This window comes from Apium graveolens, chromosome 4 (genome assembly GCF_009905375.1).
Source record: "Apium graveolens cultivar Ventura chromosome 4, ASM990537v1, whole genome shotgun sequence".
Taxonomy (NCBI): domain Eukaryota; kingdom Viridiplantae; phylum Streptophyta; class Magnoliopsida; order Apiales; family Apiaceae; genus Apium; species Apium graveolens.
Window position 1 is genome coordinate 86,663,490 of NC_133650.1, and position 19,005 is coordinate 86,682,494.

General features: G+C 36.5%; 1 pseudogene; it reads left to right on the plus strand.

The window, feature by feature from the left end:
* Positions 1-19,005, plus strand: part of LOC141716843 (cytochrome P450 CYP736A12-like) — a 58,415-nt pseudogene that overhangs the window by 27,779 nt on the left and 11,631 nt on the right.

Below are 19,005 nucleotides of genomic sequence, written 5' to 3' on the forward strand. Positions count from 1 at the left end.
CCACAATCATTAACACATAAAAACCTCAACTAAATAATACTATACCAGTCCTTATTCTTCAGATTCTTCATCTCAACCAACCACAATCAAGTTTTATTAACTATAACAAGATTCATTCACCAAATCACTCCAAATCCAAATCAAACTACTAATAATCAAAGGTCATGCTTCTCATATAGAAAATCAACAATCAAAATCACTAATAATCAAAGTAAAGGATAGGGTTTGAAGTTTATACCTTCCTTGGGAGGTGTTAAGTTGCTCGGAAGCCTTAGGGAGCCTCCTACAAGCTTGATCTTTCCAAAGAAATCAAGAACACAAAGTTAGGCTTTGAAGTTTCTAAAAGTCCGATTGAAAGAACTGTAAAAATGAGGGTCTTACCATGCTTATTTGGATGAGACTTGTGAACAAGAGTTGTAGTCCATCTCAATACCTTTCCAACGAGCTATAGAACACAACATTTGAGTAAGAAATGAAGGAGATACAGCAGTTTTAAAGTGCTGGTTCTGTTTTGGCCGAGAGCAATGGAAATGGGGGAGGAAGATGAGAGCTTGTGATGACTTGAACTTGTGGTAGAAATGAAATGATTTTAGGATATTACTTGACTAGTTGTTTTGTTTAAATTAGTGGAAAGTGACATAAGCATGGTGATGTCATCAAGCTTACATAATCCTTGCCACTTGTCTCATCCTTGTCGTGGAAGCATCTTTTTAAGCTTAACCCTTATATTAAGATGTTAACTAAGTGCATTAATCTTGCACTAATTGACCCTCCTCCTTGCCTCTTGTATTACTTAGTCGTTTAATTATTTTACGACTCGTTTATTGTTCATTCTCGTTGATCGTTTGAGGGATCATATCTGGGATCTCATTACTTGGGTTCCCCTAAACCTTTCTCAATATTTCATATTCTTTTATGGTCCTCTCTTATAATCCTTGAATTTAAATCCTTTTAATCATGTTACCTTATACTCAATTCTTTCGGTATCTGGTGGATTTTCGGGAAAAATCAAAGTTTTCGAATTTGGATTCTAACGATCTTTACATACACTTATATACCATATGGAGTACTAATAAGATCTCAGAATATCAATAAAAGAACTCCTACATAGTGTGGCATGAAAAATTTTCTTAATCAGCATAATCAGCAAAATCACTATTCATCAGTGTTTCAAAGATTCCAAAAATTGGGGTTATTACAGTCTCCCCTCCTTAAAAGGATTCCGTCCCGGAATCAGATAGAAAATAAATAGGGATACTTTCTTAGCATTGCACTTTCTAACTCTCAAGTCAATTTTCCCACATTGTGGTTCTACCACCAACTCTGACTAGTTTGATAAACCTTCTCCTAAGCACTTATTCCTTTTCAATCTATAACCCTTCCTCGTTGCTCCATATAGGTTATGTCTGGTTGCATGTCTATGCACTCATACGCCCCTATTTGTCTGGCATCCGAATTATACTTCCTTAATATTGATACGTGGAACATGTTATGAACTTGCTACATGTTCGGGGGTAGGGCTAGCTCATATGCTAACTTCCCAATACGTCTTAATACCTCAAAGGGTCCAACAATTCGTGGGCTTAGCTTTCCTTTCTTTCCGAACCTCATCCATCTTTTCTAAGAGAATACCTATAACAGCACTAGGTTCCCTGCTTCGTGTTCCTTGTCCTTTCGTGTCAAATCAACATACTTCGTATGCCCATCTTGGGATACTACCAGTCGTCCTCTGATTAAATCTATTATATCCTTGGTCCTTTTGACCACTGCTGGTCTAAGCATCTTGCGCTCTGCAACATCATCATATCATAAGGGAGATCGACATTGTCTTCCCTCAGGGATCTTATAAGGCGATATCTCGATAATGACATATGATCTATTGTCGTAAGAAAACTCAATCCATGTTAAGTGACCATTTCAAATTCTTTCAAGTCTATTGCAAAGATTCTCATCATAGCTTCTAGCATTATAGCTTTTGCTTCTCAATACCCATTCTTTTCCAGTTCGTAGTCATTACTATCTTCCGTACATAATACTATACTGGTTACACTTTTGCTCGTTAGCATTCTATAACCTTTTAATAATTGCGTCAACCTTAGTATCACGAACGTGTTAGATTCGAAATACCACCGCACTGATACTACTCCTTTCTAGCTGCTTCTATCTTTGAAAGCTTGATCCATCGTATAGAAGTAAAAGAATTTATTGAGAGATCACTATGATCATGAACACTTGTTATATCACATAGTTAGTACAGAAGGTGGTCAGCCTTTAGTACTTGACAAGCAATTAAACAACATGTGGTATCCTACTAGGCTTCTATCACACAGATAGATAGTCATTCGGCAATACCTCCCCTTCTGGAAGGGTTGTTCTTCTCAGCTTATACAAAATGAAAAGGAGAGAAAAGAACGAATTGAAGAGAATTATATATGAAAAAAATACTGCCACAAATATCTTGCTTAGAATCTACCTCTGAACTATAGAGGTTTATCATAGGAGAACAAAACATATGTGTATATATATCAACATCAAGTATTATAGCATCGTATTTCACATGCCTAAATATTTTTTCTATTCCGTCCATCATTCTATGGACCCATGCTCGTCCTCGAGCTTATACACAATCACCTTTGAAACTCCCTCGATATCAAAAATCGAATCTGGGATCTCATTCTAGACATCATCGTTACTAGAATTCTATGCTTGCATCGCAACCTTCCTCGTATAGTCATACGACCCTCTATTAATAAGGAGGAATAAATATTCAATAGGTAAATAGTCTACTTAATTAGTCTATTCAATTATAACTTATACATCATCACGACCCGATTAGTGGTACTCAATCTCAACATTCATTAAAATACAACTCTCACCGTTGTCATTGTCTCATTATTCATAGACTCATTGGATCATTACTATGGCCCACCACTGACCTACTGTAGTCATTCCCTTTCCATGAAGTCTTAATAGCTAACCATACGGAGTCCATACATATCGTATCGAATTCTTCTAAGGAGGTAACATGATCACCGTTCATGATTCATGGAGAACACTCCTGAACTTGACATACATATGACATGAAGCAGATAAAATTGCAGAAGAGTTTCAATAAAAGCAACGATAGCAGGTTAATACCATTCTTAATCATATGCCTTCAATAGAAGACTTAACTCAAAGGTTTGTTTATTCCTTTTTGAAACATGGTACTGGCTTATTCTCAAGATAGGACCTTCTAAGATAGATAGCCCGCTCACGGCGATTAACATGAATTCAATTTTTTTTTTACCAAACTACTATTATGGTTAAGTATCACACAATCATCAAAAGGAATGTCAATCTTCCATACCACAATATAACCTTCACGGCTTTAACCATCATCATTGTATTCCTCTGGCACGAGCGCCTATAATTGTCCTCTTACACTTAAAGTGTCGGCCACCTCTTTGGCCTTTCCTGATAGTAAAATTTCCTTACAATCAGTGTCATTTTAACCACCTCCAAATAAATTTTCTACCTCATTTCAAATCACTGCTTGTGTGAAAATGCTCTTCCTTAAGCATTGGTGAGGAAAAAAAAATATATATCACCATTTTTCCATAAGTTATTGCCTCTGTCTTTTAGAGGTTAACATTGTCACGAATGACTCTCGATCATACTTAGGACGTCTCTTATCTTGGGTCCTACTTGTTTTCAACAATCTCGACCTTCATTGGGTCGATCTATACTTTCTTATGGTTCAACACGTGCCCACCTGGCATTATAATAATTATGTCATATTTCCTTTATCAAAATTTCTATTCTTGAGAACTTTGAATATTACCGTTCTCCTTGTAAGACCTCTAAGGTTATCCTTGAATCGTTCCTCCTGTATTCCCTAGATACAGGGCATATCAAAATAACATTTACTAATACTAGAACCATTGTTTATATACTTCTGAAAAATTTCTCCACTGATCCTTAAAGGTTGTTGTTACCTTAATCCTTTCTAATTCATACTGTCAAAACTCATACTGTCCCTATTAAGGGCGAAATGCCAACCTTTATGCATTCCCCTAGGGTTCATCTCAAGTTATCGAAGTTATATCCTTAATTCCACCTTTAAAAAGGTACTTGCATCCTTCCATGGATAAATCAAGTCATATATCCTTGATAGATTATCGTATTCAATCATTCCCACCTCGATAGTCTATACCAATTTCACAATAGCATCCTTATTCAAACTGAGGGCAACCTATATGGCCTTCAAAAGATAACAATGGTTACCCGCTTTTCTTTTCTAATTTGGTAATGACAACAGGGATGTTCTGGAAGATATTGGTCGTGTTCAACGTGAACTTCTTCTTAATAATTCCTCATTTACTTTTGTTGTTTATCTTAACAGTCATCTCAATATTGGGATATCTTTCATACCTGGCATCTCCCTTTCTGGGTATCATGCCACCGGTCTTACACTTCACATTCTTGAAGGTCACTTCCTTCATCCAATTTTCTTAATTTCTTACTTTCTTGTCTCCTCAGTCTATCTGCGTCTCATTATTTATCCTTCGAACTATCTCAAGGTTTCCTCGAATCCTCCCAACTTACAGGGGATAAAATATATGTATCTCTTATGCCTTCAACCATCAACTTTAACTCATGGTGAATCACCCTCATCCTGACGATTACATACTTTTCTATTTCTATTGCTACGAGTCTTTAGGTTTTCCTCATACCCAACTCCCTTATCATTCCTCAAACTCTATTGTCTTTATTTTCCTTTCCACTTCAGTTTCTTTTTATTTTCTTTTCTATTATAATCATTTCACGCACCCACTAATCATTGACTTCAAATATCACGTCATTCTGGGATTCTTGTCATCAGAACGAATCTTGACAACTTTTACAACTTAGCTTCATAATTCATCATACTCGTCCGCCTTTGTTCTGGCTCTAAAGCTTTTACACTATCTCCATAACCTTGGGAATTACTTTCCCGAAAACAATTGACTGAACTTTAATCAGTTTATTCTAACCTCTGGCTTCGTGCCTTTCTTGGTCTTTCACCAACGGGTGGCCTTTCTCTTAGGAAGGTAAGTGACAAAAACAGTCTTCTTGCGCTTCATCAATCATTTAGGATATAAAATCAGTCCTCTATTTCCTTTGGCCAGTCTCTTGCCTCGGCTAGGTCAGCTTGTTCCTTGGAACTCTGAGAGCTTAGTGACTTAAAGGTCCTGAAAGAATTTCCCACCGTATTGGTTCCTCAGGGTGGTGTTTGGGAATAAAAGTATAATTTTTGTTTAGGCAGGTCCATGAATTTCCCCATAGAAGTACCATCCCAGCTCTCCCTATCTTGCTCGACTTCTGTTTTCTCAGTATGGAATGTTTCATCCTTCTCCCATAATCAGGGTTATCTTATACGTTAAAATCCATATTTTCCATTTTATTATGTTATGGGTTCTTTCTTTCTTGATGGCGACCTCCCTGACTATCACATTCAGGGTTTGCGCTAAATCTTATTCCTCGAACTATGGCTTTCATCTAAGATCTCATCCTTAAGCTTTTGAACGTTTGGAACCCAAATTCTGTAGGAATACCTCATTATTCCCTTATCATCTTTCTCGGTATTAATCTCTTCTCTATTTTTTGGCTCTCTGCCTTCATTCATCACTTTTTCTTGGCACAATATGATCTTTTCCAATAATTTAGGTTGTATTGCAATCTCAAACAGCTTTTCGGTACCAGCTCCGGTTACCTTCACTTCTATTTCCGTTTTCTCAAAATCTCTTATCAACTCTCCCAAAGACATTTTCATCTTGAGTCTCTCCTTTATACTAAGGGCATTTAGCCACCATTTTGGCTTTCCCTGGATGATAAAGAATCTCATAATCGTAATCCTTGATTAGCTCTAACCACCTCTTCTGGCGCATGTTGAGCTCTTTCTGCATGAAAATGCACTAGAGCACTTATGGCTTATGTAAATCTCGCACTTCTCTCCATACAAGTAGTGCCTCCAATCTTTAGGGAAAAACTATTGCCACGAGCCCAAGCTCATGGGTGGGGACATCGAATTTTATATTCCCTTAATTTTCTTGATGTGTACGCGATTACCTTGCTGTGCTGTATAAGAAGCACCCTAATTCCTTATGCGAAGCGTCACTACACATCACAAAATCTCCTTTTCCATCCGGAAACGCCAAAATAGGGGTCGTCACCAATCTTTGCTTTAGTTCTTAAAAGCTGATCTCATATTTTTCTGTCCATTCGAACTTCGCAGTCTTACGAGTAAGCCGCGTTAAAGGGGCTACTATCTTTACAAACTTGAACGAACCTCCGGTACTGACCGGCCAATCCTACCTCTGGTAGTCGCCCTAACCATGGTTATCAATTCCTCAGTAGTCCTTTATTCATTCTTGTCAGGATCCTCCACAGGATCCTTCTCAGCAATAATCCCTTCTAGGACAACATCCTTAACCACTACATCCTCAATATGAACATCATCCGGTCTCGTGTTAGGACGCTCTATCGAATCCACAATCTGATCTCCAATAATTAATAAAACATCATCGCGTTGTTGCTCCTCAACCTCAGGGTTCGGAGTCCCTCTACCATATAGGATAATGAACTACGCTTCTATCACGATATTTATAAGGGTTCCCATAAGGGTTTTAACTGTCAGTACTATGTTAGGTAGTCCGACTATGAACTTGGCAAGAGTTCTTATTATCTTAGTGAACTTATTATTTTAATGTCACATCATCTTTGAGGTTTATAACGCTTAGCTCTGATACCATTTCTGTAACACCCCCAAATCCGGGGTCGGGGATTCGGGTTGTCACGAGTTCCATTTCCCTTATCAATACTTAATCTTAACAGTCAACCAACTACTGAGTACCTTGACCCCACAATATACACACACACACACACACCACAAGTTATAGTCTCAGAGATGAATACTAAAAATAACACAAGTCATTTTATTCCACAATTATAAACCGTTACACCTTAAAAGGGTTTCTGAATAATTTACATATTCCTTGCCATTATTACAATTCATATTATACATAAGTCTGGTTCATCAATAGTTGAAAACCTAGCCTATTGGTAGCTCCTACCTCAGCTACGGCGGCATCAACGCTTCCAGAAAACTGCGGAACGTTTCCTAACCGCTTGCGAATTGGAAGCTTGGTCATGTTCATCTTTTCTATCTGTTGTTGTGTGATGAAAGAAGAAAGCAAGGGTGAGCAACAAGCCCACCGAAATAATATGTATAATAATTAACAATATATGAGCATTCTCATAGTACTCAAGAAAGTCTTGGTCAAGAAGAAATGAACCAAGTTGATATCTTAACGTGACCAAGTCGCAAAATATTCAGTATATAAGTATATATACTTTTCATAATCTTTGAAATCCTCTGACATGTATAATTTACACAGAGTTCCAGTTTATAACTGTATAAAAATATTGTTGCAAGGTGATCTCATATATCTAACCTTGTCTCAACGTTTTTCCGAAAATCTTTGACATGCATAAGATAATCATTTACTAGATATAAGTTCAAAAGATGAAGTTACAAGATACTCCAATATACTTATATCTTTTCCGGATACTACTTGAACTACCACCGTTCAAGGTATCATCAGTTTCAAAAGTTCATCACATAGATGAGACTATAAGAAAAGGTTTGAATAGATTCAATCTTTGAAATATCATTCAAAAGAAATGAAGTTACGAGATACTTTATTTAATCCTGATATATATATCCACATATATATCTCTTATATATTTCCTGGAAACCTCTGTTATGTAAAGTATGAACAGAGTTTGTAACATCCAATGAATTTTAGAAAGGAAAAGAATTTTTGCATAAACCCAATATCTTGCTGATCAGGCAAAGATACCAATAAGTAACCTTTTCTACTAGTAGATGGATTAATCCCCCACCGGTCATCACCCTGGCCGCATTAGGACCTTGTGCTGGACCGCCACCCGGCCTCTTACGCGTTGATGGACTGCCACCCAGCCACTTACACTTTGATAGACCGTACCCCGGCCTGTCGCTTATGCCGACTCAATTAGATGGGCTTACTTCCCGAACATTGGGCAAGTAATCAAATTGTTTTCTCAAAACAGCAACCTCGTTGCGAATGTAAAATACACCACAGAGCCGGATCCCTCAGATTTTGAGCGAGTATTTAAATCCCCTTCGAAAGGAGGATCTTAAATATAAAAATGAGTTTTGGGATCCGCCCTAACTTTTAAAAATCATTTTGAAGACTCGAAAACATTTTTAAGAATGTTTGGAGTAATGCTGATTTAATGAAATAAATCAGTCCCGATATATTAGAAAATATCTGAATATTACTATTTAAATAATATTCCCATAAGGATAACCTTTATAAAAAAATAATTAAAGTAGAAGTTTTAAAACTCATACTTGAAATGAATAATAAATAACCAAATATATAATTATGCGAAAGTACGATCTTTATTTGAATAATCGAAAATAAGTTTGATTATCGAAATATTATTCTTTAATAAAATAAAGAATATTATTTAATAAATAAGCGGAGTCATAAGTCCACAAATGAATATTCAAAATAATATTCATTAAATAAAATAAACGGAGTCATAAGTCCTCGAATGAATATTCAACTAATAATATTCATTAAATAAAATAAACGGAGTCATAAGTCCTTGAATGAATATTTAACTAATATTCATTAAATAAAATAAACGGAGTCATAAGTCCTCGAATAAATATTCAACTAATAATATTCATTAAATAAAATAAACAGAGTCATAAGTCCTCGAATGAATATTCAACTAATATTCATTATTTAAAATAAAGTTATCGAATAAACCTTATTCGATTAATAGTTTTTAAAACTATATCTATATATATATAAATATATATAATATACTCGGGAACATCGACTCCCGGTTTAGAAAATGTTCACCTTTGGGTCCCCTATACTAAGGGTATACGCAACTACTGCATATCTCTAGCATAGATATTATGCAACTTATAAGCTTTTGAATCAACAATTAGATATCAAGATTACAAAACAGGCATGCATATAAATATCATATCACATGCTCCAATATATCGCAAGACTTTGCTAATAATAATCATGCACTTATCACAAGATAATGCATATACATATATACATCACAACAACTGTATAACGGGTAGAAAACTTGCCTGAGTGTTCCCGGTTAGACTTAAGCTTAGAGTGGGTCCGATAACCTATGAACAACAACATAAGTCGGAATTAAACCACGGTCGCTTAAAAAACTAGACTTTAACCAATTGAACCCTAACGTTTGCTTATGGTCACTTCTACGCTTAACGAATCACATAAGTCGTTCGAGTACCCTTGGCTCCACCATTTTTAATAAATTAACTATTAAGAATTTTAATACGATTCTTTCGCGAGTACCCTACCAACTGCCTAATCCACTTTACATAATTGTTTTATACACCAATTAGTCATTTAAGGGCCTTAACCAAGGTTTCAAAGTAAGGTGAGGGGTAATGGTTCGTTCGCGAAATGACGTTACTTAAAACGGTCGTTTCTCCTAAACCGTACATCGGAACCAAGTTATCCACATATCAAAACGAAGCTTACGACACGCTCTAGCTAAACATGGCAATGTTACAGATTGTTTATTGATTTTTCTGTCCTGAACACTAAAAACAAGCAGTTGAATAAAAATGGGCATTACGACGGCTATATTTACGAGTTTTTCCAAGTTTCTCACTACACCAAAACCTCACCAAACAACCCACAATCATTAACACATCAAAACCTCAACTAAATAATACTATACCAGTCCTTATTCTTCAGATTCTTCATCTCAACCAACCACAATCAAGTTTTATTAACTATAACAAGATTCATTCACCAAATCACTCCAAATCCAAATCAAACTACTAATAATCAAAGGTCATGCTTCTCATTTAGAAAACCAACCATCAAAATCACTAATAATCAAAGTAAAGGATAGGGTTTGAAGTTTATACCTTCCTTGGGAGGTGTTAAGTTGCTCGGAATCCTTAGGGAGCCTCCTACAAGCTTGATCTTTCCAAAGAAATTAAGAACACAAAGTTAGGCTTTGAAGTTTCTAAAAGTCCGATTGAAATAAATGTAAAAATGAGGGTCTTACAATTCTTATTTGGATGAGACTTGTGAACAAGAGTTGTAGTCCATCTCAATACCTTTCCAACGAGCTATAGAACACAACATTTGAGTGAGAAATGAAGGAGATACAACAGTTTTAATGTGCTGGTTCTGTTTTGGCCGAGAGCAATGGAAATGGGGGAGGAAGATGAGAGCTTGTGATGACTTGAACTTGTGGTGGAAATGAAATGATTTTAGGATATTTACTTGACTAGTTGTTTTGTTTAAATTAGTGGAAAGTGACATAAGCATGGTGATGTCATCAAGCTTACATAATCCTTGCCACTTGTCTCATCCTTGTGGTGGAAGCATCTTTTTAAGCTTAACCCTTATATTAAGATGTTAACTAAGTGCATTAATCTTGCACTAATTGACCCTCCTCCTTGCCTCTTGCATTACTTAGTCGTTTAATTATTTTACGACTCGTTTATTGTTCATTCTCGTTGATCGTTTGAGGGATCATATCTGGGATCTCATTACTTGGGTTCCCCTAAACCTTTCTCAATATTTCATATTCTTTTTATGGTCCTCTCTTATAATCCTTGAAATTAAATCCTTTTAATGATGTTACCTTATATTCAATTCTTTCGGTATCTGGTGGATTTTCGGGAAAAATCAAAGTGTTCGAATTTGGATTCTGACGATCTTTACATACACTTATATACCATATGGAGTACTAATAAGATCTCAGAATATCAATAAAAGAACTACTACATAGTGTGGCATGAAAAGTTTTCTTAATCAGCATAATCAGCAAAATCACTATTCATCAGTGTTTCAAAGATTCCAAAAATTGGGGTTATTACAGTCATTGCCAATAATATTTCATATACTGGTTTATATATTGTGTTTGTGTTGTGGACCCCAAACCTCTGACCCGGGTTTGGAGGGCGTCACAAATGGTACGTATTGGAGGCATGTGAGAAAATTTGTTGTACAAGAGCTTTTAGCTCCCGCAAAAGTTAATTCTTTTCGAGGGATGAGAAGAGATGAGGTTGGCTTAGTCGTGGAGGATATTAAGAAAGTTGCGGTGGCTGGTGAGGTGGTGAATGTTAGTGATAAGGTAGGGGGTTTAATTGAGAACATGACGTTTAGGTTCCTTTTAGGACGAAGCAAAGATGATCGCTTTGATCTCAAGGGCATCATGACGGAAGCCTTTACTTGGCTGGACAGTTTAATCTTGTTGACTTTGTGCCCTCCCCAAAGCCACTTGACCTTCAGGTACATATATTGTCAAGGAACTTCATAATTTCTGGTTGTACAGTTAAACAATGGCATACTTATTGTTTATATATAACAACTATAAGGTTTACAGCAAAGAGAACAATATAACTAGACTTTGAAAGCGTTAATATATTTATTCAATGAAAATGAGTGATATAGAAAACCCTACAACTGTGATTCTAAAAATCAGGACTTTTGCATATCAGCAATCCCTACAAAAACTCAAAGCCAAAACAACCTCAATCTGTTTCCTAAAATCATGCTATCCCAACTATTACTATAACAGACATAGTAGAGATAACTTCTACATTATTCAAAACATAAATAAATCCCAACAGAAATCAAAACCCAACTCAAGATTAACCCAACATTACTCCCCCTTAATCTTAGAGTTGCCCAGACAAGTTCTCGATTCCAAGTAGTCTTCTCATTTTCTCAAATTTGAGTGTAGTCATGGCTTTTGTTAGGATATCTGCCTTCTGACATTCGTTGCTAACATGTTTCAAGATGATTTCCCCTTGCTCCACACGTTCCCTAATGAAATGATAATGAACATAAATGTGCTTGCTCCTTCCATGAAAGACTGGATTCTTTGCCAAATCTATCGCTGACTTGTTATCAACACACAAAACAACCGGACCTATCTTCTCATTTGTTATCTGGTTCAACACATTCTGGATCCATATAACTTGACAAGCTGCTGCTGTTGCAGCCATGAATTCTGCCTCTCAAGATAAAAGAGCAACACGGCGTTGTTTTTGCGATACCCAAGTAATGAGATTTTCATTCAAGTAGAAACAAATACCTCCAGTGCTCTTCCTGTGTCCAAGCTACCTGCCAAATCACTGTCAGCAAAACCTGTTAACATATTGTTTCCACTATACTTAGTGTATACCAAACCGAAATACAATGTGCCTTGAACATACATAATAATCCTTTTGACAGCATTTCGATGTAACTCAGTTGGACGCTCCATGAATCTGCTTGCTATGCCAACTGAATAAGCAATGTCTGGCCTAGTGTGTACTAAATACCTCAGTCCTCCAATCATACTTTTATACTCTGTGTCATTCACTGCTTTGCCACCTTCGTCCTTAACAAGTTGCTCCTTCGGGTCCATGGGATACTTACATGGATTACAGCCTTTCATCCCTGCTTTCTCAATGATCTTCTTTGCATAACCTGTTTGCTTCAACTGTATGCATCCCTTCTCTTATTGTACCTCGATTCCCAGATAGTAACTCAACTTTCCCATGTCTGTCATGTCAAAACGCTGGTTCATCTCAATTTTGAACTTCTCGATCAATCATACACTGCTCCCACTCACCAATAGGTCATCTACGTAAACCGCAACAATTAACCTTTCTTCCTCTTCCTTCCTAGTTTAAACTGCATGTTCAGAGGGATATTTCTTAAAACCCAAACTCTCAAGGTAGGAGTTCAACTTCGAGTACCAAGGTCGTGGAGCTTGACAAAGACCATATAATGCTTTCATCAATTTATACACCAAGTTCTCCCTGCCACCTTTCACGAATCCCTCAGGTTGCTCTACATAAACATCCTCTCTTATTTCACCATTTAAAAATGTTGTCTTCACATCAATTTGATGAACTTCCCATACATATTTTGCTGCCAAAGCCAGCAGTAAACGCACAGTCTCCAATCTCATTACTGGGGCAAAAATTTCGTCAAAATCAATTCCATGTTCTTGAACATACCCTTTTGCAACAAGTCTCACCTTGTACTTAACAATATTTCCTTCAGCATCCTTCTTTAATTTGTAGATCCACTTCAGACTTATCTCTTTCTTCACAGGAGGCAGTTCAGTCATTTTCCAGGTGTTGTTTATTTCAATTGACTGCATTTCCTTCTCCATACCTATCTTCCAATTTCGATCCTTTATAGCTTGTGAGTAATTCATTGGCTCTTGAATACCCATAAGATACAATTCCTCGTCTAAATATACCTCTTATGTTTCATTGTATATATCATCTAATCTGTTAGATATATTTGATAATGTCATGTCTAATATGATTTATGTTTAGTTTTCAGATCTTACCTAAACAGGACAAATCAGTACTAACTGAAATCAGTACTTATACTGAAGTCACAACTTAAGTCATCAGTACTTAAGGTTCAGGAGATATTTATCAGAAGAAAATATCAGGACTTAAAGGAAATATTCAGATAAGGAAGGCAGATGATTTACAGGAAGAGAAGATCTAGACAAATGTAAGAAGAGATATGCATGAAGAAGGAATTCCGTGAAGAACGGAATACTTAGAAGAAAAGATATCTGATTGATATATTTTAGGAAGCAGAATTATATTCCATATCAATTAGCGATTATCTTGTAACTGTGTAGTATATAAACACAGACATAGGGTTTACACTCTAATTGTTATCATTATCGAGAAGATTATTCATTGTAACCCTAGCAGCTCTCATGATATTTGTTCATCACTGAGAGAGGACAGTTCCATACTGTAACAGAGTTTATTATTTTAAATAAAGTTTATTTTCTGTTACTTGAGTTATTAAAGTTCGATTTGATTGTGCTATACACTGTATTCATCCCCCCCCCTTACAGTGTGTGTGACCTAACAAGTGGTATCAGAGCCTATCTGTTAACACACAAACAGTTTAAGATCCAAAAACAATCATGTCTGAAGTAGAAACTCCAACTAAGCCCACCAAAACTGAAGAACCTCCAAAGACACAAATCCATAGCCGATATGAGGCTATTAGAGTTCCCATATTGAGACCATTTGAATATCCCATATGGAAGGCGAGGATGACCATGTTTCTGGAAGCTACAGATCCAGAATATCTTGATAGAATCAAGGAAGGGCCTCACAAACCAACCAAGCTTGTTGTTGCAGTTGCAGGTGAAGCAGCAAAGTCAGTACCAAAGAAGAAGAGTGACTACACTGCTGAAGATATCGCATCAATTGCTAAGGATGCTAAGGTACGACACTTACTGCATAGTGCCATTGATAATGTAATGTCAAACAGGGTAATAAACTACAAGACTGCAAAGGAGATATGGGATGCCTTGGAAACAAGATGTCAGGGAACTGATACGATTAAGAAGAACAGGAAGACAATACTCACTCAAGAGTATGAACACTTTGACTCAAAGGCTAATGAGTCATTGACTGATTTATATGATAGATTTGTCAAACTCTTGAATGATTTATCACTGGTTGATAAGGAGTATGATCTTGAAGATTCAAACCTTAAATTCCTGTTGGCTCTTCCTGAAAGCTGGGATTTGAAGGCAACAACAATAAGAGACAACTATAATCTTGATGAAATGACTCTTGATGAAATTTATGGGATGCTCAAGACTCATGAACTTGAGATGGAACAAAGAAGCAAGAGGAAAGGAGGAAAGTCAAGGACAGTTGCTCTTAAGGCTGAAAAAGAATCCCCTAAGGCAGCTATCTCAAGGAAAGGCAAGGGTAAAACTCTCTTCACAAAGTCTGATACTGAGTCATCAAGTTCTGATAGTGATGATGACTCAGAATCTAAAAGCTTTCCTGAGACGGATGCTGATGAAGAGATGATGAAGCTGTGTGCCCTTATGGTGAAAGGAATCACAAAGATTGCATACAGGAAGTTCAGGAAGGGAAATAAGTTTTCCAGGAAAGGATCGAGTTCTGATAAGAAGAATTTCATAAAATCTGAGGGCAAAGGAGGAAAGTCTGACAGAGGAGATTATATAAATGTCAAATGCTACAACTGTGGTGAGAAAGGCCACATATCTCCTGATTGCAAGAAAGTGAAGAGTGACAAAGGCAAGGCTCTTGTCACAAAGAACAAAAGCTGGACAGACACCTCAGATTCTGAAAGTGAGGAGAATTATGCCTTGATGGCAAATGCTGATATGGCAAGTGCTGAAAGCAGTTCTGAAGCTGCAGAGTTAAAGGTACCTCAAACTACTTATGCCTTTCATACTGATGATATTAATGAGTTGAGAAGATATCTTAAAACCATGTTCATTAGCTATAGAGATCAAACTTTAACATGTGAAAGATTATCTTCTGAAAATCTTGCTTGCAAAAAGAGGAATGATTATTTAGAAAAATAGTTAGTCATGTTCCATCAAACTTAGAAAGATAGAGATGATGCTTTCTATGTTAGGGATGAATTACTTAAAATGAATGAATCTTTAAAAGCTCAGTTAGAAAAGGAAAGAGAGATTATCAGGACTTGGACTAACTCTGGCAGAACAACTTAGAATTTGTTAAGTAGTGAAAACTGGAAAGAGGGCTTAGGTTATGGAGAGGATAAGAATGATAAAGGAACTATAGATATTAAGCCTATAGTTGTTAAACAAAAGCCAAAGTTAAAACCTGTTAAGTTTGTAGCTGTAAATTCTGATACTGAGAAATCAGAAGTTAAAAAGGAATTAACTTCTGACAAACTAAAATAGGAAAAGACAACTGAAGTAAACGTAGGCTTAATGACAAAGAAGCAGCTTAAGCATAAGCTGAAAGATGTTAAGAATGCAAACATGGTAAAATCACCTAGGAAAAATAGGAATGGAAAGGAAGGTGTGAATAAAAGCAATGATTATAAGCCTGTTCCTGATGCTCCTAGAAAAACATGTCATAATTGTGGAAGTTCTAACCATCTGGCTTCTTTTTGCAGGAAGAATAAGAACATAAACTCTTTACCTTCAAAGTCAGGAGTTAAGAGTCAGTTTGTTAGATATAAGCCACAAAATCCTTGTTTTCATTGTGGTAGTATATGGCATTCCATTTATACTTGTAAGGAGTATCATAGTTTGTATTATAATTATTATCAAATAAAACCTTCTTTAAAGAAAGTTACCATTGTTCCTTTTAGTGTAAGTTCTGATTCAAAGTCTGATAGTGTAAATTCTGATAAGAAAAATGTTAACATAAACTCTGATGCTAAATCCGCTGCAAATGTTAACAAACTTAATAAGGCCAAAGGATCCAAGCAAGTCTGGGTCCTTAAAACTAATCATTAGTGGTCTTTGTGATTGCAGGGGAACAGAAAAAACATCCTAGTTCTGGACAGTGGATGTTCAGGACATATGACTGAAAATAAAGCCCTGCTATCAGACTTTGTGTAGAAGGCTGGCCCAAGTGTTTCTTATGGAGATGGCAACATTGGAAAAACATTGGGATATGGCAATATCAATCTTGGGAATGTCATCATTAAAGAAGTAGCTCTAGTCTCAGGACTTAAACACAATCTGCTGAGTGTTAGTCAAATCTGTGACAGAGGTTATCATGTGGATTTCTTTGAAGAACATTGTGAAGTTGTAAGTAAATCTACAGGAAAAGTTGTTCTGAAAGGATACAGGCGTGGTAACATTTATGAAGCCAAGCTTTCAACAAGTACTGATGGTTCTGCAATCTGTCTGATGAGTAGAGCATCACTTGAAGAAAGCTAAAATTGGCACAAGAAACTCTCTCATTTAAATTTCAACAATATAAATGAATTAGTCAAGAAAGATCTTGTGAGAGGACTGCCAAAGTCAGTATTTGCTCCTGATGGTCTTTGTGATTCTTGTCAGAAGGCTAAACAAAGGAAATCCTCATTCAAGAGCAAGACTGAATCATCAATTCTTAAGCCTTATCACCTACTACATGTTGATTTATTTGGTCCAGTAACTGTCATGTCTATTGCAAAGAAGAAATATGCTATGGTCATAGTGGATGAGTTCACCAGATACACATGGGTGTATTTCTTGCACACAAAAAGTGAAATTGCATCTATCTTGATTGATCATGGCAGGCAACTGGATAAATTGGTCAAAGATTCTGTGAAGATAATAAGAAGTGATAATGGTACTGAGTTCAAGAATTTGATAATGGAAGAGTTCTGCAAAAACCATGGAATCAAGCAGGAATTTTCAGCTCCTGGAACTCCACAGCAAAATGGAGTTGTTGAAAGAAAGAATAGAACTCTCATTGAAGCTGCACATACAATGCTTGATGAAGCAAAGCTTCCAACCTATTTCTGGGCTGAAGGTGTGCAGACTGCTTGTTTTACTCAAAATGCAACACTCATTAACAAGCAAGGAAAGACACCATATGAGATGGTGAAGAAAAAGAAGCCAAATCTGAAGTATTTTCATGTATTTGCATGTAAATGCTTTGTTCTTAAGACCCACCCTGAACAGCTATCCAAATTTGATCTAAAAGCTGATGAAGGAATCTTTGTTGGATATCCACTTTCCACAAAAGCCTTCAGAGTCTATAACTTGAGAATAAGAGTGGTCATGGAATCTATCAATGTCTCTTTTGATGATAAGAAGATTATTGGACTTGAAGATTTCAATGATCATGATCAGCTGAGATTTGAAAATGAAGACTTAAATTCTGATATTGAAAATCCTGACAGTCTAAATCCTGATACTGCAAACTCTGATGGATTAAACTCTGATGTTATTAAAATTGTGGTGACTATGCCAAAGGAAGATGCACCTATGCAGGGGGAGCATACTCAAGATACAACCACATCTCAAGAAGCATCTGAACATACATCTGGCTCTTCAAGTTCTGATTCGTCAAGTTCTGATAAGGCAAGTTCTGATAATTCTGAAAACTTAAATTCTGAAGAATCCAACTCAGAGAGCATAGTTTCAGGGGGAGCATCAGAAAATGTTGATGAAGATAGAATGGATCATGGGGGAGCATCCAGTTCTAGAGAAAACCTTCCATCTGCAAGGAAATGGACTAAATCACATACATCTGACTTAATAATTGGAAATCCTGATGCAGGTGTCAGAACTAGAACAGCTACTTCAAGTGAATATCTTTACAATTCTTTTCTTTCTCAGACTAAACCAAAGAAAGTGGAAGAAGCTCTTCAAGATGCTGATTGGGTGCAAGCAATGCAGGAAGAGTTAAATGAATTTGAAAGAAACAAAGTCTGGACCCTAGTGCCAAGACCAAAGAACAAATCTGTTGTTGGTACAAAGTGGGAATTCAGAAACAAAACTAATAGTGATGGCATAATTACAAGGAATAAGGTAAGGTTGGTTGCAAAAGGATATTCTCAACATGAGGGAATTGATTATGATGAAACATTTGCACCAGTTGCTAGATTGGAAGCCATAAGGATATTTTTGGCTTATGTTGCTCACAAAAAGTTTACTGTCTTTCAAATGGATGTGAAAAGTGCTTTTCTCAATGGAGAATTGGAGGAGGAAGTATATGTTGAACAACCTCCAGGCTTTGTAGATCCCAAATATCCTAATCATGTTTACAGGCATGATAAAGCACTTTATAGCCTTAAGCAAGCTCCAAGAGCATGGTATGGCCTTAAGCAAAACATTGTTCTACCTCAACCATGGAAAGGACTTACTTCTGGTTCAGATATATGTTGATGATATCATCTTTGGTTCTACAAATAACAGACTTTGCAAGAAGTTTGCCAAACTGATGCAGTCAAGATATCAAATGAGTATGAAGGGGGAACTTAGCTATTTTCTGGGCCTTCAAGTCAAGCAGAATAAAGAAGGCACTTTTATTTGTCAAACCAAGTACACCAGAAATTTGCTGAAGAAATTTGGAATGCAAGATTGTTCAAGTGCATCCACTCACATGGCCACTGCAACAAAACTGGATAA